The sequence below is a fragment of the Anolis sagrei genome, chromosome 1 (genome assembly GCF_037176765.1).
Source record: "Anolis sagrei isolate rAnoSag1 chromosome 1, rAnoSag1.mat, whole genome shotgun sequence".
NCBI classification, from domain to species: domain Eukaryota; kingdom Metazoa; phylum Chordata; class Lepidosauria; order Squamata; family Dactyloidae; genus Anolis; species Anolis sagrei.
This window is the reverse complement of record NC_090021.1, coordinates 320,134,202-320,158,490: the sequence shown is the minus strand read 5'-3', so window position 1 is coordinate 320,158,490 and position 24,289 is coordinate 320,134,202. Positions and strand designations below refer to the sequence as shown.

Here is a 24,289-nt window from a genome sequence, read left to right as displayed (position 1 = left end):
TTATTTATTTACCATATTTATATACCGCCCCTCTCAACTCAGAGGAGACTCGAGGCGGTTACAGTCGGCAGTCAATATCCCCAAACAACATAAATACAGTTAAAAACATTCCATATAATATAAACCATATAAAAAGCAATTACACACTACTATTCTAACCTCTCTCTCTCTCTCTCTCTCTCTCTCTCTCTCTCTCTCTTTTTTTTTTTTTTTGCCTTCTGGTCAGTTGGATCAGAAAGCACAATAGCAGAATATTTTCTTGTTCATCAAGGCAAGACCTCTGGCGTTCTAGGACAAAGTAAGAGATCTCTATCAGATCTCTATCAGATCAATCAAATTGACAAGGAAGGAGATAAACAACAACCAGTCACACACAAATACGCACAGAGCATCTAGCAAAATAGTCCTTATAAAACATAAAAGTAGCTTTAAATACAAAAATATAAATACCAAATATTTGGTCTACTGCAGTGGTTCTCAACCTGTGGGTGCCCTTCAACTCCCAGAAATCCTAACAGATGATAAACTGGCTGGGTTTTCTGGGCGTTGTAAGCCAAAACACTTGGGGGGCCACAGGTTGAGAACCACTGGTCTACTCGAAGCAGGAAAGAGTGATACTGCCAATTAGAGTGATACAGGAAGGGAGTGGTTAGGGAAAAGTAAAGAAACAGAAAGTCAGACAATATGCAATTAGCAATTACTGGGCATAAGGAGATGAGTATCATGTGGCCTGTGATGCCTACTTTTGTGGCCCCTTAAGCTACCATCAGTTGTCCAAAACTTTACCCAACCACCAATTGTCCACTTACGACGCAGAAAGCTTCTCAAATGCATGGAAACTTGGAAATAGGTCCACATCCCCCTCACTCAGGAGCTACATTCAAAAATCCTGGTTTTCCTCTGTAGTCCCCCCAAAAAATCACTATTTTGAAAAAAAAAAACAGAATAAATTTAAGGTATTTGGCTGCTGTGAAGCCTGCAGGAAGGAGAGCCTAGGGGAGGAAATTAGCCCCTGGACACAGTTGCTCAACAGTGCTCTAACTGGGATACTCTTCTTTTCAGTGGATGGACCTTTGTCTATGCCTGATGCCTATGGAAGTGTTGGTCTCCAGTACATGTTTTTCTCTGAGCTCATGGCCTCTCACTCTTATTAAGTTTTCTCCCAAAATAATGTTTCTAAAATGAATGCTATTATATTATTATATTCTTTGACTTGAAAACCGTATTAGAGCATTCAGGAGAAACCTGTAGATAATAAAGTCACAATCAGTACTGAAAGTGCAAAAAAAGGCCAGTTCATATCACAGGCCACAAAGACTGAAGTCCAAAGTACCCTTGATCTTGTTTTGAGTGCACATACATGTAAATGAATGTTCATGAATACCATGAATACCAAATACTCAAACTTATGAGTTGTGAATCAAAAGAAGATTCAGATCACAGTACATTACCAATACTTTTCAGTTCTAACTTTCCTCTGCTTGGTAGGTAGGTTTTGAATATATGCAGAAGAAAAATAATTCATACTGCTTCTGATTACATTTTGAAGTTCAGATTGTATTGTGCTTCTGATAATATCATTGGAGAGGTCCTATGGCCCAAGAGTAATCTCTTCTTTGCAGCTGTCAGTGGACTTTAAATGCAAGCCTTGAAGTTTCCCCACCTTGGCTGATTCTATTTTTGGAAGGCGTGGGATTTTTGAACTATAGAAGAAAATAGCAAGCTTTGTCTTTCTGTGTAGCTCAAATGGCCTATTCCATCCCTTCTCCTCCAAAGAGAATGAGCCATAGTGGAAATTTTTTAGATCTTTAGTATTAAAAGTTTTCTGAGAAACTGAAGCCAGAAAAAAAATCTATAATGTCTGTTTAGTTGACTATTGAAGGGAAGGGATAAAAATGAGACAAAGAACATAGCAGTATATTAAGAATCATGATGGATCAGACCTAAAGTCTATTTAAATCAACTTTCTCTTCATGTATTGGTCAACCAGATCCTTTTTGGAAGCTCATGCCTCACAGGCAGACATGAGTGCAACATCACCTGCAATCCCACATTTTCTAGCAACTGAAGGTATCAATATCCAAACTCAGGACTTCTGCATCAAGGAGCAGGTGTAGCCTCCAAGAGCAGAGAACTGCATAGGGCTATCACCCCTGACAGATGGCCATCCAGCCTCTGTTTAAAAGCTTCCAAAGAAGGAGCCTCTACCACACTCCAGAGAGTTCCACTGCTGAGCAGATGAGGAAACACGGAGCCTATTTACTTACGCTTTGACACATGGCTGCTGGAAGTGCTCTGCTTCGTTGAGGGGTATGGGAAACCTGGTGCCCCATGCCCTGCATCACCCGGCTTCAGCTGAGGGCAATTAGATGGGAGGGGGAGTGTTGTGTGTGCAGTTTCCCCCCATGAATTCCAATGGCAACAGGGGAGCCCTCCCATTTGCCATGGCCATGACATGCACTGGCTCTGCTCTCTTTCACCCATAGACAGAGGCGGCCCTAGGTAATTTTCAATGGTAAGCAAACAGTATTTTGGTGCCACCCCCCCCCCAACCAATCATTGATTATATATGTGTGTGTGTGTGTGTGTGTGTGTGTGTGTGTGTATATATTCTGTTCATCGTGGGAGTTTTGTGTGCCACATTTGGTTCAATTCCATCATTGATGGAGTTCAAAATGCTCTTTGATTGTAGATGAACTATACATCCCAGTAACTACAACTCTCATATGCCAAGGTCTATTTTCCCCCAAGAGCACCTCAAGAGTGCCCCTGGGCAAAATAAACTATACTGAAAATGCTTACTTTGCGTAATGGGTTCAGCCACCTCTGGGGGGAGGTCAAGCAGCACCCCTCCCCCTCTCCCTGTCTTTCTCACCCTCCCTTCCCCATAAGGGAAAGGGGGAGGGGCAGGTCAAGCAGCACCCCTCCCCCCCCTCTAGCTCTCTCTCTCTCCCCCTCCCCTCCCCTTAAGGGGGAGGGGGAGGTCAAGGAAAAACAAAGGAGGGAGCAGAAGTGGGAGATACCTCCAGCCGGAGGGCCTCTCTCTCTCTCTCTCTCTCTCTCTTGGTCCCAATGGCTGAGGAGAAAGTCAGGAGAAGAAGCGACTTTTGGTGCGCACGCCGGGGTTTTCAGACACACCTCCGGGGGTCTTCAGACACACCCCCGGAGCGGGCCAGGCGAGGGAACAAGTGTGGCGCAGCGGCTCCGCCCCTTGGCCCACCCGCAGATTAGGGAGAGGAGAGGAGCACGAGGCAGGTGGAGCACCGGGGGCTCGGGAAAAGGAGCCAGTCATGGGGAAGGGATCGAATGCGGAGAATGATTGAGCGCCGCCTCTGCGCACGCTCCCAGCGGCTGGGTGGAGCAGGAACAAGAGGGGCTAGGTGAGGCTCAAGGGCCTGACCCCTTCGGGAAGAGGATCGCCCAGCAGCGAGGCAAGAAAGCTGAGGCTTCCCCCAGACTGCTAGGGCTGTTGTGAGCCGAGGGGGCGCTCCGTGAGTGGTGGTCGAGGGGCATTTACAGAGGCGCCTCTGCGCCCCTGGCAAAAAAAGTGTACTGCGACCGCTTACTTTGAGTAATGGACGAGCCGCCACTGCCCATAGAGCCACCTCAGCATTGTTTGATGGGGTCTAGCAGGTTCCGTGGGTGGCCTGGGCTAAACTGGTGCATGCTACTGATTTTAGTCCTGTGTGAAGATGTCGTTAATCATCATAGGACCAAAGATTGCTCTACTGTTCGGGTCTGCTCTACATCCACCTTATAGGTAAATAGGCTAGATGAAGTGTTCCTTATCCTGTCTCCCTAACTAAGTGAGAAAGAATAATCATTTCTTTTCACCTTGATCTGAGAACTTCTCCTTTAGCTGAAACTTAAAAGTTAGACCAGAACAGATTTTACCTCTGGAATTTCCTGGCTTTTTGGCTGTCTGGAACAGCTCAGTTCTTGCACTGTTGTTTGCCCTTGACTCCTCCTCATATGATTTGTTATGTTCTCTGTTAAGACCTTTTTTAAAAAAACACACATACCTTTGTCTGATTTTTCACTTTTTTTCTAGACTCTGTTTAACCTAGATGAGTTGTTCGTTTTGACTGGTTCTTGGCCTAAATTGTAGGCTTTGCAGAAACATAACACAAAGGTAGTGGTACAAGATGCACCTTTGATCTTATCTAACCAGACAGCTGTTCTATGTTTTTTTCTTCCTGGGTATGCATTTTAAAATTTGAATATTTTTACTTGGTACTGTACATAAATTCAGTTACTCTCTTAAATTCTTTCTGGGGATAGAGTATGGGTTAAAACAGTAAACCAACAAATATCAGGTTGCATGTTGCTTCATATATATTCTGAGTAGAATCAAACCACTTACCCATATTTCTGACACGTTACAATAGTTGACAGTTTTTCACCACTGAATGGTTATAATAATAAACTATTCTACAGGCCTATAATTTTGAATCACAAAATTTACCACAAACATAAAGTGCATATGCTACAGAGAAACCATTATATTCTCCTGGAGATAATAATGATTATCTTGAAACTGATATTAATACAGGGGTTGAAATAAAAGGGTTGACCTGAGCATTATACACTAGAAAGAAGCATTGTATTCACAGGCAATCATAGTAACAGTTTACCACTGGTTTGATGCTTGAACTACCACCAATTATTCCTATCTTGTGGTTAAAACTGCACCTATGACTTTAGAAAATATATAGGATGTTAAAGATGCAAGTCAGCATTTTTGTCCATCTAGCCAAGCATTCTTTCTTCTCATTGGTACTGGGTATCCAGAACTCTTTGCAAATGAAATTCCATTTGATCTTTTTCAAAGAGAGAGGCTAGAGAGTGAACTTTCAATAGGCTATATGCAATGTTGCTTCTTCATGCACAGAACATGGATAAATTGGTCATTTTCAATGTATTGTTGAAGGCGTTCATGGCCAGAATCACAGGGTTGTTGTAGATTTTTCGGGCTGTATGGCCATGTTCTAGAGGCATTCTCTCCTGACGTTTCGCCTGCATCTATGGCAATCACCTCTGAGGATGCTTGCCATAGATGCAGGCGAAACATCAGGAAGGAATGCCTGTAGAACATGGCCATATAGCCCGAAAAACCTACAACAACCCAATTGGTCAGTTTGTCTTTCTTTGATTTTTTTTTAAAAATATTATTATTATTATTATTATTATTATTATTATTATTATTATTTATACCCTGCTTTATCTCCCCAAAGGGACTTAAAGCAGCTATAGTTGTTATGTTTATTGATATCCCACCTTTTACTCAAGATCGTCTACATGGGTCACATATCACAATATGTGCACAAAGTTGTTCCTGGACATTCACATGATACAGAGGACAACCCCAATGCAGAGTAGAGCCAGTTAACAGTTTTGCCATGCATTAGGTAAAATCAGGGAATGCTCTAGAACTTTTCTGAAGCTCTGGAGCAGTTACGCACTTCAGGATGGTGTTAACAGTTGGGCAGGTTCCACAGCACAGGGAAAGGAGGCCTCCACTTACCTGTGTCATTGTTGACACTGTAGTGATGATCATGGAACTCCAGAAAGGGGATCACCCTCCATCTTTCCTCCCTCCTTTTTCCAAGTTGTGCAGGTGCCTTTTCTGCCATTAATACAGTGGTCAAACAACAGCCAGATGTTCTCTTTAAGGCATCAAAGACACAAATAAAAGTTCTGCCACACTAGGATGTTTGGACTCCATCCCACTACTGCAGCAAAATGGAGATGGGCGATACCCCCAGGACTGGTCCAGAGTATTGCTCTTCTAGACCATCCCCACATTGACGACCTCATCACATGCGGGCAAAATTGGCGGCATGCGCTTGTTCACTTTTTCCTTTAAGACGGAGTCCAATGGCTCCCATTATACAATGTATTGCAACTTCCGGTGGGGTTCCCTATTAAAGGAGAAGGCAAACTGGCACATGCCGGCAACAAAGGGGCCTTTCCTTGTTGCCTTGGATCAATGGGAGGAAATCTGATGGTAGATGCTTCCCCCCATGGAATGGGAATACGGGTGAGTTGAGTGATGCAGGGCATGGGGTAACGGGTTCCCCATGGCCTGGATATGCACAGCTGGAATTGTCATGATCCGGTGGCATGTGTGAAGAGGTTGTAAGTGGGCTATGTTGATAGGCCCTGGGACTCAAGGTGGCTGACACATTAACAAGATAATAATTAAAAACATACAAAACAATCACATTAGAACTGAAATGAATTCATAATCATATGAAAAATATATTCTTAAAAATTAAAAGTTAAACGATACCTGTGAAAAACAATACATTGCATGCAGCCCTTTGGTTAAAAGCATAAAGGTCTGTTGCATTTGTAATAATTAATAAATGTTTTCCCCTGCCAATAGAAGACAGTAAAAATGGGACCATTCGAATCACCATAAAGAGGAAGTACCAAGTCTTAGAACAGTCACTGAGAAGGCCCTCTCTTGTGTCCCTACCAGCCATAGCTGTGAGTATGTGAAACTGAGAGAAGGACCTCTCCTCTGAGTCTCAGAGTCCTGGTAGGCTCACACGCTGCCTTACTTCTTCATGACACTAGGACTTTAAAGAGAGCAGTCCTGCATTTTGGGAGTCTTCTGCCACCTGCAGAATTCTGGGGAACATAGTTTAGGGTGAGGCCTTTTGAATTCTAAGATCCTCACCTTCTCAAATTACATTTCCCAGAATTCTGCAAATGGCAGAAGACAACTGCCAAGGCAACTGCCCCACTTACCTTGGAACATGAAAATCTTGTCTGTCCCAGTGAAATTAAGTATTCATCACTTCACATTCATTTTTCATCTGTATTCCAGTCTCATCACTTTGCACTTTGAAAGACTATGCTTTTTTTTTTATGTAGAAATTGGTGGCCCTAAATGTTTGTGTGATCTAGGAGTCAAACAAGGTTGACTCTGATTAGGACATGAATGGGAAATTGCCAAGGCATATGAGGTTCTGTAAGCTATATTTCATAGGTAGGAACTGAGAAGAACAAATTCTTTTCCATCCCTAAAAATTCCAGTCTTGTAAACCTTCCATTCTAGAAAGAAAAAAATGTGTTGCTATTTCAGTCTGCATGATTTAGAGATGGCACCATCCTGTATCATGGAGAAACTGAAAGACTCAAATTTCAGTGATGGTGGGATTGCTGTACTTCGGGGGCAATCATTGTGACTGCAAACAATGGTGAACTCACTGGTCTTAACTTATGTAATTGAGGAAAAGCCATGATGTCTGGGACATATTCCTTTCTTCTTGGTAAGAGGCAAAGTGCAGGTTAACAACATTTACTAATCTACCTCTTAGAAATGCATTTGAAAATCTGGAATGTGTGTTCTTTGTTGGCTTGAAATGTGATTCAATAAAGTGCCAGAACAGTTGTAAACATATGCATTCGGTTTGGACAAAGACTTGGTCATACTTAGAATAGATCTATTCGTTAACATAGATATTTATGTATTACTTACATACATTTTAGTAGCTTGGATTGAGGAAGCCAAAAAGCATAAGATCAACTCCTTAAATGGCACTTCATCTCCCTCCATGTCTCCCTTGTGACTAGAAATAAAGTCCATCATTGAGACCAGCTATGTCATGTGCCCTTTTTCTTCAATGGAAATTAGTGGGGGAAACTGGGCAAAGAGTGTAAGTGGCTATTGTTGAAATGACTGCTCCAGATATGAGTTTATTAACTGTGATATCCCATTCAGGATGAGTTTCCTATGAAACACTTTCTCCACTGCATGTAGATATAATACCAGCAGTTCTTGGGTCAGATCTCCTGTTGTTTCAATGTTTGTGTTGATGTTTGTCTGATCTATACTGCAGCCTGCAAGTTTGCTATGACCCAGATGTCCAGGAATGGCTTGGAGACAGAATTAGAACTGCCTGCAATGGAGAGATCAGATCAACTGAAAATCTTAAGACCCCTAAAGTGATAGAACTGAGTGTTTTAAACCCAGGCCAACAGTAGCAAGCCATGCTTAACCTCTAGCACCGGGGTGGCATTACTCCAAAATCTTTGGAACTGGCATAGAGTCATAAGAGAGAAAAAGCAGTTCCAAGCCCTTTTAGGTTTAGGTAGAAATGAGTGGAGTCTAGAAAGAATAGGCTTGATCAAGAGGTATAAAATGCCTCAGTGGAGCTCTCAACTGTTAGTTATTGTACTTTGTTAGCATTATGGGTAAGTGGTTTCAGTCTTCTTAAAACACGCTATTCTCTTATAGCCCCTGGTTATATAGGCCTGACTTTATGTGGATATGTGAAACAATGATCAATAGTGAACCTTACTGAAATGAAGAACCTCTAGCCAATAGAGTCATGTTGGCGGACCTAGAAAATGCCTGGAGTGGACATATTTTGTCAGACTTGAGGCCCCTCCACACAGCTGTATAAAATCCACACTGAACTGGATTATATGGCAGTGTAAACTCAGATGATTTAGTTCAAAGTAAATATCGTGGATTATCTTCCTCTGGTTATATGGCTGTATGAAAGGGCCCTTGAATAAAAGAAACTGCAGATAGTAGCCCCATTGATATGCCGAGTGGGCGGGGGGGGGGGGGTGGGGTGGGGTGTTACTATATATGTGAAGCAACCCAATATTTTGTTGATTTATATTTTTTATTCCATGCATCATCACCAAAATAATTTGGTGGGACAAATGAATGTCAGCACAGTAATAAATGAAATTCTTCAACTTTTAAAAGTTATGCCAGGGCAGGGGGAAGACCCATATAGCTGTCTGGTTGGAAAGGATCAAAGTTCCATCTTAAACTATTTATTTATTTATTTATTTATTTAGGGCTTTTATATCCCGTCCTTTCTCAACCTCCGCAGAAGCATTCAGGACAATGTCCTTTGTACTATGTGTCCAAGTCTGCAAGAACATGTACAAGGCTTATAGTTTCAGCCAAGCAGCAGCCAAAACCAACAACTTAGCTAGGCCAAATGATTAAGCAGAATCTAGAGGCCGTGACAAAAAAACAGGGTAAAGGTCAAAACAAAGTCCCAATAGAGTAAACCAAGCTATATGAAAAGGAGCCAAAACCAAAAAACAGACCAGGGACTGGGCTGTTCAATCTTATTAAGGCACTTACTTGGACCCTCATAGATTCTATGAGGGTTACATTCTATGGCCTGCTATATTGTCCCTCTAGGCTCCCATTGTCATAATCTTTCTCCCCTATTCTGCTATTTTCAAAAGGGTATTGTTGGATTTTTTTGTGGCAGATTTAATTAGTAGTGAGAAAGGACTGATACACTACCCTTACACTGGGACTGGTTAAGTAATGGTTGCACTGTTGAGAATTTGGCTCTCCCAGCACTTATTTATTTTATTTATTTATTTATCGTGTCATCCGCAGCCAGAACATTGTATTACATTTCTAACAGAACAAAACAAACAAATAGATAAAAAAAACACACACACACAAATTTTGCAAACTTGGTAGCTGATTAAATGTCCTTTGACCAGTATCTGGCCACTTGGAGTGCCTCTGGTGTTGCCGCAAGAAGGTCCTCCATCGTGCATGTGGCTGGGCTCAGGTTGCATTGCAGCAGGTGGTCAGTGGTTTGCTCTTCTCCACACTCGCATGTCGTGGATTCAACTTTGTAGCCTCATTTCTTAAGATTGGCTCTGCATCTCGTAGTGCCAGAGCTCAGTCTGTTCAGTGCCTTCCAAGTCGCCCAGTCTTCTGTGTGCCCAGGGGGGAGTCTCTCATCTGGTATCACCCACGGATTGAGGTGCTGGGTTTGAGCCTGCCACTTTTGAACTCTTGCTTGCTGAGGTGTTCCAGCGAGTGTCTCTGTAGATCTAAGAAAACTATTTCTTGATTTAAGTCATTGACATGCTGGCTGATACCCAAACAAGGGATGAGCTGGAGATGTCTCTGCCTTGGTCCTTTCACTATTGGCTGCAACTTCCCAGCGGATGTCAGGTGGTGCAATACCGGCTAAGCAGTGTAATTTCTCCAGTGGTGTAGGGCACAGACACCCTGTGATAATGCGGCATGTCTCATTAAGAGCCACATCCACTGTTTTAGTGTGGTGAGATGTGTTCCACACTGGGCATGCATACTCAGCAGCAGAGTAGCATAGCGCAAGGGCAGATGTCTTCACTGTATCTGGTTGTGATCCCCAGGTTGTGCCAGTCAGCTTTCGTATGATATTGTTTCTAGCACCCACTTTTTGTTTGATGTTCAGGCAGTGCTTCTTGTAGGTCAGAGAACGGTCTAGAGTGACTCCCAGGTATTTGGGTGCGCTGCAATGCTCCGGTGGGATTCCTTCCCAGGTAATCCTCAGAGCTCGGGATGCTTGTCTGTTCTTAAGGTGAAAGGCACATGTCTGTGTTTTAGATGGATTAGGGATCAGTTGGTTTTCGCTGTAATAGGCAGGTAGAGCACCTAGAGCTTCGGAGAGCTTCTGTTTAACCATCTCAAAGCTCCCTGCTTGAGCGGTAATGGCACGACCATCAGCATAGATGAAACTCTCTGTCCCTTCTGGCAGTGGCTGGTCATTTGTGTAGATGTTGAACATTGATGGAGCGAGCACGCTCCCCTGAGGCAGGACGTTCTTCTGTTTCCGCCATCTGCTACTCTGGCCCTGGAACTCAACAAAAAAGCTCCTGTTTTGTAGCAGGTTTCCTATGAGACGGGTGAGATGGTAGTCCTTTGTGATATTAGGACTACTAGACCCCTCTAGGTCAGACCCCTCTTCTCTGGATGTCTCTCCTTTCCTTCCCAATCTCCTTACACTCAAGGAAACAGAAGGTATCATTCCTAAGGCATACAACCCCTCCATTACACTAGCTCCACCAGCTGCCAATCTGCTACTGAGCACAATTCAAAGTGCTGGTCTTAACCTTTAAAGCCCTGAACGGTAATCCTAATATCACAAAACTTTCCATCTGTCTTGCTACCAAGAGCAAAAAAATTAAACTTTTAATCTAAAACTGGCATTTACTTAAAGTGAAAGTGAAAGTAAAGTAATATCACTTTAAGTAAATGCCAGTTTTAGATCAAAAGTTTAATTTTGCTCTTGGTAGCAAGACAGATGGAAAATTTTGTCTGGTCAATATGTTCAAGCCAATCAGTCCAATTCATAGTTGCATGTCTTCCAATAATTTCCATCTAATGACAACCTTGAGGCAAATTTGTTGCAGTTTTCTTGGGCTGAGAGAGTGTGAGTTGCTCAAGGTCACTGTGGGTTTCCATGGGAGAGTCAAACCCTGTCCTCCAGAGTAATAGTCTAATGCTGCAATTACTACTCGTATATCATAGCACTTAGGACTTCATTAGACAGAGCTGGGGAAAGCGGGCGAAATTATCTTAAACTCTCTTGTTTGTGTGTAGAATGGAATTACATGGAATTCCATCTTTAAAGAAGACAGAGAATTTACTTACCTGCATTACACAGGCTAACCTCCTCCCACCTCTAGCTCAACCATTCATAGAGGAGACAGAAGGCATCATTCATAGATCAGACCCCCCCCTTCTCTGGATCAGACCCCCCCCTCTCCTTTCCTTCCCAATCTCCTTACTCTTGAGGAAACAGAAGGTATCATTCCTAAGGCATACAACCCCTCCATTACACCAGCTCCACTAGCTGCCAATCTGCTACCGAGCACAATTCAAAGAGCTGGTCTTAACCTTTAAAGCCCCGAATGGTTCTGGCCCAGATTACCTGTCCAAAAGTATCTCCCATTACAAACCACCACAAAGTTTAAGATCAGCTGGAGAAGCCCTGCTCTCAATCTCACCACCATCGCAAATGCGACTGGTGGGGACAAGAAACAGGACCTTCTCAGTGATTGCCCATCATCTGTGGAACTCTCCCCCCAGTGATGTCTGATTGGCTACATCCCTCCTGTCCTTTCGAAAGAAACTCAAAATGGTTATGGGACCAAGCACTTGAACAGTAGCAGGAGCAATTGGAAATAAGACTCAATGTGATATGTATGACAATGGACTGTCCCAAACACTTTTAAACCAGTGTGGTTTTAATCAAATGTTTCTGTGTTTTATGATTGTGGTTAGCACTCAAATAAGTGCTTGTTGTGAAGCCGCCCTGAGTCCCTGTCCCCCGGGGGTGTGTGAGAAGGATGGGGTACAAATGTACAAAATAAGGCAGACACAAATAGGTACCGTTCCGGCAGGAAATTAACGGTGCTCCATGCAATCATGCCCCAGCCACGTGACCTTGGGGGTGTCTATGGACAACACCAACTCTTCAGCTTAGAAAGGGAGTTGAGCACCACACCCCAGACTTGACACACACGACTGGACTTCATGTCAGTGGAAAACCTTTACCTTTACCTAAACAAAGTTTAAAAGCTAGTATTGGCACAATTTCAAAAGCAAAGATTAATATTAAAGAGAAATAATAGGAAAAACAAAGTGGTGATATCTTGAAATTGTGTTATTCCTAATGATTAAATTATTTTTAAAAAGTTACCATGCCAGACTTATGAAGCAAGATTTTGGGAAAAATGCTTGGTAGGAGACCACTCTTAGGAACACCCATTACTCCACATCACTGAAGCAAATTGAACAGATCACATCTTACACGTTTTTCCCATTCCTATGTGATTTCTGGGAAAAACGTGTAAGATGTGATCTGTTCAATTTTTTTCCCATTCCTATGTGATTTCTCTCCAGCAAAGGATCACCGCCTTGTCGGGGCGCTGGAGCTTGAGCACCTCAATGATGTCATGAGCGAAACCGTGAAGGGCCACCCAAGACGGGACGGTTGTGGCAGAGAGGTCAGACCAAGCGTGATCCCTGGGGAAGGCAATGGCAAACCACTCCAGTATCCTTGCCAAGAAAACTAAATGGACCAGTACAACCAGAGATATGTCGGTATGCCATTGGAAGATGGGACTCCCAGGTCGGAAGATGGCCAAAATGCTACTGGGGAGGAGCAGAGGATAAGTTCAACTAGCCCCAGATGTGATGACGCAGCTAGCTCAAAGCCGAAAGGAAGGCTAGCGGCCGACGGTACTGGCGGTGAACGACGAATCCGATGCTCTAAAGATCAACACACCATAGGAACCTGGAATGTAAGATCTATGAGCCAGGGCAAATTGGATGTTGTTATTAGTGAGATGTCAAGACTAAAGATAGACATTCTGGGGGTCAGCGAACTGAAATGGACTGGAATGGGCCACTTCACATCAGATGACCACCAGATCTACTACTGCGGACAAGAGGAACATCGAAGAAATGGAGTAGCCGTCATAATTAATAAGAAATTTGCTAAAGCGGTGCTTGGATACAACCCAAAAAATGACAGAATGATCTCAATTCGAGTGCAAGGAAAGCCTTTCAACATTACAGTGATCCAAATATATGCCCCAACCACAGCTGCTGAAGAAGGAGAAGTAGATCAGTTCTATGAGGATCTGCAGGACCTACTGGATAATACACCAAAAAGAGACATTATTTTCATTACAGGAGACTGGAATGCCAAGGTGGGAAGTCAAATGACAACAGGGATCACAGGCAAGCATGGTCTGGGAGAACAAAATGAAGCGGGACGCAGACTGATAGAATTTTGCCAGGAAAACTCGCTGGGTATAACGAATACTCTCTTCCAACAACCTAAAAGACGGCTTTATACATGGACCTCACCAGATGGTCAACACCGAAATCAGATTGACTACATCCTTTGCAGCCAAAGGTGGCGGACATCCATCCAGTCGGTGAAAACAAGACCTGGGGCTGACTGTAGCTCAGATCACGAACTTCTTATTGCCCAATTTAGAATAAAACTAAAGAGATCAGGGAAAATACACAGACCAGTTAGATATGATCTCACTAACATTCCTAGCGAATATACAGTGGAAGTGAAGAACAGATTTGAAGGACTAGATTTAGTAAACAGAGTCCCAGAAGAACTATGGACAGAAGTCCGCGACATTGTTCAGGAGATGGCAACAAAGTACGTCCCAAAGAAAAAGAAAACCAAGAAGGCAAAATGGTTGTCTGCTGAGACACTGGAAGTAGCCCAAGAAAGGAGGAAAGCAAAAGGAAACAGGGATAAGGGGAGATATGCCCAGTTAAATGCGCAATTCCAGAGGTTAGCCAGAAGAGATAAGGAACTATTTTTAAATAAGCAATGCACGGAAGTGGAAGAAGACAACAGAATAGGAAGGACAAGAGACCTCTTCCAGAAAATTAGAAACATTGGAGGTAAATTTCAGGCAAAAATTGGTATGATAAGAAACAAAGATGGCAGGGACCTAACAGAAGCTGAAGAGATCAAGAGAAGGTGGCGAGACTATACAGAAGATCTGTATAGGAAGGATAACAATATCGAGGATAGCTTTGACGGTGTGGTGAATGAATTAGAACCAGACATCCTGAGGAGTGAGGTTGAATGGGCCTTAAGAAGCATTGCTAACAACAAGGCAGCAGGAGATGATGGGATCCCAGCTGAACTGTTTAAAATCTTAAAAGATGATGCTGTCAAGGTGATGCATGCCATTTGCCAGCAAATATGGAAAACACAAGAATGGCCATCGGACTGGAAAAAATCAACTTATATCCCCATACCAAAAAAGGGAAATGCAAAAGACTGCTCAAACTTCCGTACAGTGGCCCTTATTTCTCATGCCAGTAAGGTAATGCTCAAGATCCTGCAAGGAAGACTCCAGCAATACATGGAGCGAGAGTTGCCAGATGTTCAAGCTGGGTTTAGAAAAGGCAGAGGAACGAGAGACCAAATTGCCAATATCTGCTGGATAATGGAGAAAGGCAGGGAGTTTCAGAAAAACATCTACTTCTGCTTCATTGACTATTCTAAAGCCTTTGACTGTGTGGATCATAATAAATTGTGGCAAGTTCTTAGTGGGATGGGCATCCCAAGCCACCTTGTCTCTCTCCTGAGGAATCTGTACAAGGACCAAGTAGCAACAGTAAGAACTGACCACGGAACAACAGACTGGTTCAAGATTGGGAAAGGCGTACGGCAAGGCTGCATCCTCTCACCCAACCTTTTTAACTTGTATGCAGAACACATCATGCGATGTGTGGGGCTGGATGAATGCAAAGCTGGGGTGAAAATTGCTGGAAGAAACATTAACAACCTCAGATATGCAGATGACACCACTCTGATGGCCGAAAGCGAGGAGGAGCTGAGGAGCCTTCTAATCAAGGTGAAAGAAGAAAGCGCAAAAGCCGGGTTGCAGCTAAACGTCAAAAAAACCAAGATTATGGCAACAAGAATGATTGACAACTGGAAAATAGAGGGAGAAACTGTGGAGGCCGTGACAGACTTTGTATTTCTAGGTGCAAAGATTACTGCAGATGCAGACTGTGGCCAGGAAATCAGAAGACGCTTACTTCTTGGGAGGAGAGCAATGTCCAGTCTCGATAAAATAGTGAAGAGTAGAGACATCAGACTTGCAACAAAGATCCGCCTAGTCAAAGCCATGGTATTCCCTGTAGTCACCTACGGATGTGAGAGCTGGACCTTAGGGAAGGCTGAGCGAAGGAAGATCGATGCTTTTGAGCTGTGGTGTTGGAGGAAAGTTCTGAGAGTGCCTTGGACTGCAAGAAGATCCAACCAGTCCATCCTCCAGGAAATAAAGCCCGACTGCTCACTGGAGGGAAAGATACTAGAGACAAAGTTGAAGTACTTTGGCCACATCATGAGGAGACAGGAAAGCCTAGAGAAGACAATTATGCTGGGGAAAGTGGAAGGCAAAAGGAAGAGGGGCCGACCAAGGACAAGATGGATGGATGGCATCCTTGAAGTGACTGGACTGACCTTGAGGGAGCTGGGGGTGGTAACGGCCGACAGGGAGCTCTGGCGTGGGCTGGTCCATGAGGTCACGAAGAGTCAGAGACGACTGAACGAATGAACAACAACATGTGATTTCTAACTCAGAAGATGATTTCTCCCCATCTCCTCCCCCTCCTCACCATTTCTAAACATTTCTAAAACAGTTCCTTGATGAAGCATCATGGATGACAGTCTGTTTTCATTGTTTGATGGGCTCTACCCTGTCTCATCAGGGAACTGTTATAGAAGAAATGGGGTGTGTGTGTGTGTGATGAAGTCCCTATTCAAATACTGCTCTGAATTTTGCATTCTGGTTGATATGTCAAAAATGCAAATGTATATATTAGGGAAAGATATGGGCAATGTATATTTCAAGGGAACTGTAGGAAAATGAATGCAAATTTTCTTTTTTCAAAATACACACAAAGCAGAGTGTTGTGAAAAGAGGGGTACAAGTGAAAGTGTCATGAACCTAAGGCTAAGGCTAAGAAGCTTTATTTAGCAACAACTAACAAGATTTAATCTGAAAAACTAAAGAGTTGCAAAGCTTTACATTTAACCTTTCGTGAACTTCAGATGTATGAAGTTGAGTGGAGTCCAGAAAATCTTATAGCCTATAAAATGTGTTAGTTTTCAAAATGCCATGAGATTTTTTGTTAATTTTGCCATGACAGACTGACACAGCTACACCCCTCCCTTAGAAATTTTCAGGAAAAAAACTGATTCACACATCCTTGAAAGGCAGCCATTTATTTCTATGCTGCAGAATACAATGAAGATGCTCAAGTGAGGAGACCAGTTTGGAAGGTGCTGCAGGAACTTGACTTCTTCCTAAAGAACGTGTTCCCAGACACATGGAGTAAATAAAATTGGAAAGTTACTTGCACTCTCTAGGAAGCAGAAGGAGTGAATTCCCCCCACATATCAGCCATGACCACACCACATATACCAAAATTGGCTTTTGTATCTGATTAACAGCAAAAGGCTTGTCATTATGATTGATGTGTGGACATAAGGAAGCAGGAAAACAGAGAAACTCACTAATGGTTAGATGGAGGGGAAGTACCTCTGAATGAAGACAGTTCTGCAAGCTGTGTAAGCTAAGCTTGCATGTGGCATTTATGATATTGGGAATGACATCCCCGGCCAAGCCTCTTAACAGTTTCCCCAGTCTAACCATTAGGGCTTTAGCGGTTCCAGGGTAAAAACTAGCATCACTCCTGGGTAACATCAGCCGAGACTGCTACCAGGAGGACCACCAATATTATTACTAGCTGCAATAAAAAAGCACTTCTTAAAATGGTTTTTTCCACCTAATTGTCAAAACTGAATAATATTATCAGCTTTTTTATCCTTTGAGTATTTCTCTAATAAGAAAGCGGAGAGATGCACAGCAAATAAAAGCAGAAGATTTGAGGATGCAAAGCAATCATGCAAAATGACTTTCATATCAGTTCGATAAGCAGCTGAAATTTAATAACTACATCTCTCCTATGGTGCCAGATGAAAGTTTAATACTTTATGCTTTTGCTTCCTTTTTTTTCTCTCCTGCATGATGCTCATTCAGAACCATAACTTTTCGTTTTATAGTCCACAGAGTCAGGGGGAGGGAGGTTAGGTGCAGTGGATTAATCAAGACTCTGGAGACACAGTCCAAACTCAAAGTTAATGTGGAGGAAATATGTGTTTTCCTTCTTCTTCCAGCCACTGAAAAACCCCACTAGCAATAATAAAGGAAATGAGTGGATTTCTAACAAATTCATTAAGTACACCTTTAGGGGAATGCATGGTTCTGTATTTATTTCAGAAGTTTCATTGCTGGACACCCTCATACTATATTGTCCAGGTTTTAGTGGAGTCCCTTTTTTCCGATTTTTCTGCCTGATCTGAGGGAACCTTCTAAATTTATTTTGAATATCACTTTTGGATATTTTTAAATATTTGGTAAATATTGAAGGACTATGTACAAAAAATATTTCAGTTGATCATGCTTCAATATCTGATGTGTAGCAAGTAGGGATGTATCAGCTTTACTTTCTCCATGGCTTTCTAATTTTGGCAAACTATTATCAGAACCAAAATGAAATGAAACTTTCACTCATTCTTGGAGGAACAAGTAAACCTATCAATTTTCCTTTGTCCCATATTTAATGTTTGTGAATTTTAGCAATTTCAAACTATATGGACACAAAATACCAGGGAAAAGATAACTTGGTTAATGTATTTCTGGTTATTACTTTATGTGGACAATGAAATGAGGACAGCCTTCGTAATAATGCAATGTAAATAAGTGTATTTTATCCTCTTTCATTCTTGATTAGAAAAGAGGAGTGTAGCTTCGTGTCAGTCAGGTTCAGATACATTCAGCATTGAAAAAATAGACTAAACTACATATGTCTTTAATTAAATTATCAAACAAACATACTTAACCTATCCACTTTTAATCTGGAGCAAGGACATTCAAACAATGTTAGTTTCCTCATCATCCTTGTGCTAGAAACTACCCTCTAGTTGACTTTTTTTCTTTCTTGTAGATCTGGAATGAACACAAGTGGCCAATAATAAGAGTAAAGAAATAAATTAAATAAGCAAACCATAATGTGATTAGGTTTCATTAACTAAGGGAACATTTTCCATTATCACACTTTATTCATTCACTGTATAATGCACATAAATGGCTTAAACCATACTTTGCAGTGTGTGGCTCAATGCCTTGAGATGTCTGTGCCAGCTATTTCTTATTTGCTACTTCCTGTGGTAGAATTTGATCTATAATGTGTGGGTAGTATTCCATGGTAGCATAGAATTTGTAACCATGTGCAAGAGCCATTCCAATGAGATGAAAGGATCCCTTTGAGTCCCAGCTTCACAAGTGGACAAGTTCACAAGGCCTGAGTTTGGGTCCCATGTTCCCATGCAGACATCAGATAAAAGGACTGGCCAAATTCCTTGTTTTATCAAAACTCCCCTTCTTCTAAATCCCTTGAGTAATTCACCTCTCAAGGATTGACACACCACTTTCATATTTCTCTTCCTGAAATTTGGAATTAGCCCTTACTATTTGGTTTTCATTAAGCTCTGATGAGTCAAAATCATTTCTTCTATCTGTCAGAACAGAAGGGGAGCTCTTTATTGTAGGGTTGCCAGAAAGAAGACAGGATACATCTGATGGTAGTTTGTTGTTGCTGTAAATAATCTCATCTTCTCAGGTTGGGACTCAAGTAGCTCAGGTTAAAATGAACATGCCTAAAAAAATCATAATATATATGACTAAAAAGCAGTTAAACTATCAAAATATTAAAGCCTGCTAAAACATAACTCATAAGAAAGTAAGCAGCATATATAAAGTAGACATTCCAGCTCGTTATGTAAGGACCATTCCTTGGAATCAATCAGTCTTCAAAGGTCTTATTTTCAAAACAAAATACGTCTTTGACCGATTGCATAAATATAGGGAGGGTGCCATCTAGACTCTCTGGGAAGGGAATTCCAAAGTCAGGGAGGGGGCTTCTCTTGTGTTCCCACTAGATGTACAAGTGAGGGTGGTTGGACAGACAGAAAGGATTCCCCAGGGGATTGCAAAACATGCATAATTTCATTAAGGAAAATATTGTGAACAGGAAATCAACATGGCTTCATGCATGTTCACTAATCCAGCAAGATGCTTTTTGCATTGCTTTGGTCTACTTTCTGAATAATAAGTGGATTCTGTGATAGTTGCACTTTCATTTCCAAGCTACTTTTACGTTAATGGAGACTGTACATGGCCAACTGATCTTGAAATTATAGTCAAAACCTCTATCAAATTTTCTAGCTTGTTGAATTCTCCTAGTACATGTTCTTTACAATAGTGACTTGGTAATTTTGGCAAATGATTAGTGTGTATGAGCTTTTGGTTCAGGGTTTCTAATTTCTTCAGACCCTGGTCTGTCAGGGTGGGAGACAGAAATGCATTTCCTTCCCTAAATAAAGTTGGATCCTTGACTCATCGTGTCCTTCTAATTTCCTCTACAAATAAGAAGGAAACTTACTTTCATTGATTCTTCATAATGTGGGCCTGAGCCATATGAGATTTACTATCGGTAAGTTTACATGTTTTTTTTAAAAAAAGTACTCACCCAGAAGCCAGCATTAGTAGTCAGCATGATGACCATAGTCATAATGATATATGATGACTTCTAGCAAGAAGGCTTTACTCCTTGACCTAAATATCCTCCACAGTAAGCAAAATCAGAAGATATTCTGGAGATTGGAGGAAATGCTGGAGTGTCCTTGGAAGTTGTGCCCATGTGGAAAGCTGGATTCGGCCCATTTTGACATCCATTTTCCACATGCACACATTACTGCCATACCTCTTTCTGATCAGTGCAGGTAAAGGGATAGGTTGTTCTAGAGCCACCACTGTTCTTTGCTGCCCAGCCATGTGATTGTACAGGTGCCTGAGGTATGACCTTAACAGATGCAACAATAAAAAAGGCTACTGGCAAGCAAGATACAGCAGTGGCCGCAAGGGGACAGGCCAGCAAAGGAATATGCTGAACTTTCTGGGCATAAGGCCCTGAATTTGGCAGGTACATCCTGGATCTGGCACAAATGCCTCAGATTAACAGCTTCATTTAGATCAGTGGTTCTCAACCTGTGGGTCCCCTTATGTTTTGTCCGTCAACTCCCAGAAATCCTAAACAGCTAGTAAACTGGCTAGGATTTCTGAGAATTGTAGGCCAAAACACTTGGGGACCCACAGGCTGAGAACCATTGATTTAGATGCACCCTTGTTCATCACCAGCATTTTGAATTATGATTGGCAACCAGTGAAGCTGTTCCAACAATGGACTTATATGCTACTTATAATCAGCCCAAGTAGCATCTGCAGTTCTGGCTATTGTGTACTCTGAGTTATTGTGTACGTATTGTGTACGTTTTGCTCTACTGAAATGATCAATGTTATTTTTAATGAAGATTGGCACTTCATTTAAAAATAAAGAGAGAAAGATGAGGTGTAGATCTGAAATATAGACCAAAATGCACTCATAAAAAATAGGAAAGAATGCTGTCAATTGGACAGAGAGCTTTAGATATTTTCATGCTGTGTCATATTTGAGATGAGTAATAAAAATAATAAAGTCAAAGGCATAATTTTAATAGGAAATGCTCATCTGTTTGTAAAATAACATTGTCGTTAAAAAAAAACAACGAAACAAGAGAAACTTTAATACATAATGAAGAGGCACAACTAGCATCTACCTGATACCCCTAATGGATTTCTGTGTTCTACTTCTTGGGATATGTCTTAGTTTAGTATACCTTTAACCTTCCTTTGGAACATCATCATCATTTTGTTTTCTATAATGAATGCTATTTTGATTTAAGAAAAGTGCTCTGACAATTCCAAACCTTTTGGCCTGAAAACAATAATAGATCAGCCATTGAGAAGTTGAACCCAGCAGAAACGGGTGTCACTATTCATAAAATAATTGAGTTTACACAAAAAGGGGGTTTCCTCTAATAGCCCCTTGCTTTTGCTCCCTCCCTACCCCTCCTGTACATTTTATTTAAAATTACTGGCTCAAAAGGCAAGGTAGAGGAGGGAAAAATCACCGCCAACAACTTCCTGTAATTGCAAATTATTGTGAGGGAAACAGAAGGAAAAGATTTCAAAATTATGAGCCATTATGCGAGGGGGGAGAGGGAGAGAGAGAGAAGGAGGGAAAAGCATAGGCTGAGAGGGAGAGGGAGAGAGAATGAGAGAGCGAGAGAGGCAATGGGGAAAAAAGACATCTCGGCTTCATGAAACACAGCTGACAAGCTCGACTAAATTACCCCCGGACCATTACAAAAATCACTTAATTGCCAACCATTTTGTTAGGTCAATTGACTCTAATTGAAAAAATAACAAAAAGCTTATTATGCTGCAAATGCGGCCGTGGAAAATGAGTCTTCTGTTACGAGGAAACAATAATTCTAAATTTCAGCTGCTGCTAACACTACAAAGTTCAATGTTTTCTCCTGATAGAAATCTACTGTGTGGCAGAAAGCAGAATATGCTTCGGCTGATTGATATTTCTTTTTAATTCCATGTCCCTATCTCTCCCATGCAAACCCTCCCTTCCCTGTTTTACATACACTATTTTGTTTTCTCTCATAGTTTATCACATTTCCTTCCTCTTTATGACAAGATTCATGCCCATTTATTTCCTAGGGGTTGGTACTGGCTGGTGAGCAGGAGGCTTTACCTTCAATTGCCAACATACCCTCTTTACAAATTTGCATCTAGTATTCTGGAAATCACATTCCAACACTTCTACCTTCACATTTATCCCTGAAACATTGTGGGATATAACTGTTGACACCCTGCCATTTACTTTTGTTATCCCTTCACCCCATATGTGTGTCCTTCAATTTTCAGGAGAGGGGAGGGAAAGCTTGAAATATAATAAAATATCTGCAATGAAAGGGAAGAAAAATTGTAGCCAGCTCTTGAATAGCATATAGTGCTATAATTAAAATTCCAGTCTTTGAATACAGGTGAAGGATTATTTACTATAAGTACCTTTTCTTTCCCAGGATGGTTTTCAGCTGTTTGTACCATGTCACCAAGATAAAGGGTCTGAAGCGTTCTTATTGTCCGATTTACACATGTGAATGGTGCAGGTTTATAATGGGCCCATATCAAGAATTATTTTGAGAAGTCGTTCTGTCTTGTTCAGACAACCAGAAAGCAAATAAAGTTGTCTATAAGCTTTTGTTCCCCCTGAAGAGATGGAGAAATTGTGGGAAGTTCTATGGCGTGTCCACTGACAATTCAATAGTTGCCTAAAGCTTGATTTTGTATACAGTATTTGCCTCTCAAATTGTCTTCTGAACATCCTTCAGTTTCATCATTCCACACTAAAAAAAATGGTCTCATTGTGAAGTTTGTGAAGTCCTCCACAGGAAACTCATAAACATATGCTCTTATCAATAAATACATCCCCCCCCCTTCCCACCCTGGTACTGAATGGAGGATGTTACAAGAAGGAAATTGAATTGGGGCGTTCCCATTCCTATTCATAGCATAGTCATATTCATCACACAGAACACATTTAACTACCAGCAATGGGATGGCATAGTATATTGTGATCTAGCATGGAATGTCCATTGTAAACACGCACACAAATGGTTGACTATCATCAACCATTTACTATACTATAATCAACCAAAATGGTTTATTTTATAATCTCTGCATAGGTAAAATTTAGAAAAGAGATCTATTAAATATACTGGATTTCTCTGAGTCCACCTCTTTTTGGGGAATAGTCACAGCTAGACTGTGGCTCGGTTGAACTTTTTTGGCATGGGACATCAGGTTAGACATATTGCTGCATTTATAAATAATTGCATTGTTTGAAATGTGCATCTTTCTTTTCTAAAGGTGTTTTAATGGGGGAAAGGGTGGTAAAAGAAAGGAGTAAAACACTACAAAGTTGAATATCTGGGAAAACTAGAAATTGTTTGTCTAACATTTGGTTTTCTGCAGAGATGTGAAAAGAGAATGCAAAATACGATAAAAACCAAGAAAAAGAAACATTAGGAAAATAAAGGATTTTTAATGTGTGTTGGGTGGGAGGAGTTTTTCCAATCTGAATGTCTTAAAACCATGCAAAATTCATGGGTAGAGAGGCTTTGCTAAACAGCAACTATGTTTTCACTTTTTAAAGGGAAGAGACAGTAATTTTGCCTCAAAAATAAGCAATGATTATAGAGAGCAGGCAGACGATAGGGGAAAATTAAACAAAACATAGGCTTCTGAAACCCACTTTTTTGTTGATTTTTCCTTTCCTTTCCTTTCTTTTCTTCTTTTTTTTTAAAAAATAATTAACTTCTTCAACAGCCCCCAAAGACAGAATATTAAGTTGATAACATCTTGAAAGGAAAAGCAAAATGCAACACTATCAGCGAAAGGAAAAGAAGCTTCACATACCGGAATAGACGCAATTTCTTTCAAATGAGGAGGAGAGCCCTACAGAGAGAAATAAAAGTGAGGAATGGTGAATTCTGTAACACTTGCCAGACCAATGAGCTTCATCAATTAATCACAGCAAAATAATCACCACCTACATTAAAGAATAATACATGAAAAGGACAGGGCATAGCTTTAACTTATTCAGAAAGGGCTGACTCCCTAATCCCTCTGAGTCTTGACATGTTAACTGGGTAGCGACTAATTAGATGTCAAAAATTCATAAGCACTCTTTAATATTGCATATATCTGCAGCAGACATTTCAATATGAGAGCTGTATACACAGAGAGTCACTATAGCATTAAAACGCAGCAGGGTGGGAGGAATAAAAGGGAAACAATAAAAACAATGGCCCTTAAAAACCCCAGAGAATGCCTCCTTTGGATGTGTGTGCTTTCTTATTCAGAAAAGGTATCACCTTAATAAGAATTATAGGCAAAAAGAGGGAAAAAAAGAAAGATTCCCTGTTCCATGCTGTGTGGA

General features: G+C 41.4%; 1 long non-coding RNA gene across 1 annotated transcript in view; it reads right to left on the bottom strand.

Annotated features, from left to right (window-relative positions):
* The window catches only part of LOC132762661 (uncharacterized), a 34,626-nt gene that overhangs the window by 6,925 nt on the left and 3,412 nt on the right, over positions 1-24,289 (bottom strand). Inside the window, exon 2 of the long non-coding RNA XR_009630189.2 lies at positions 23,767-23,805. This is a non-coding gene — a long non-coding RNA (uncharacterized lncRNA). The remainder of the gene's footprint in view (positions 1-23,766; positions 23,806-24,289) is intronic.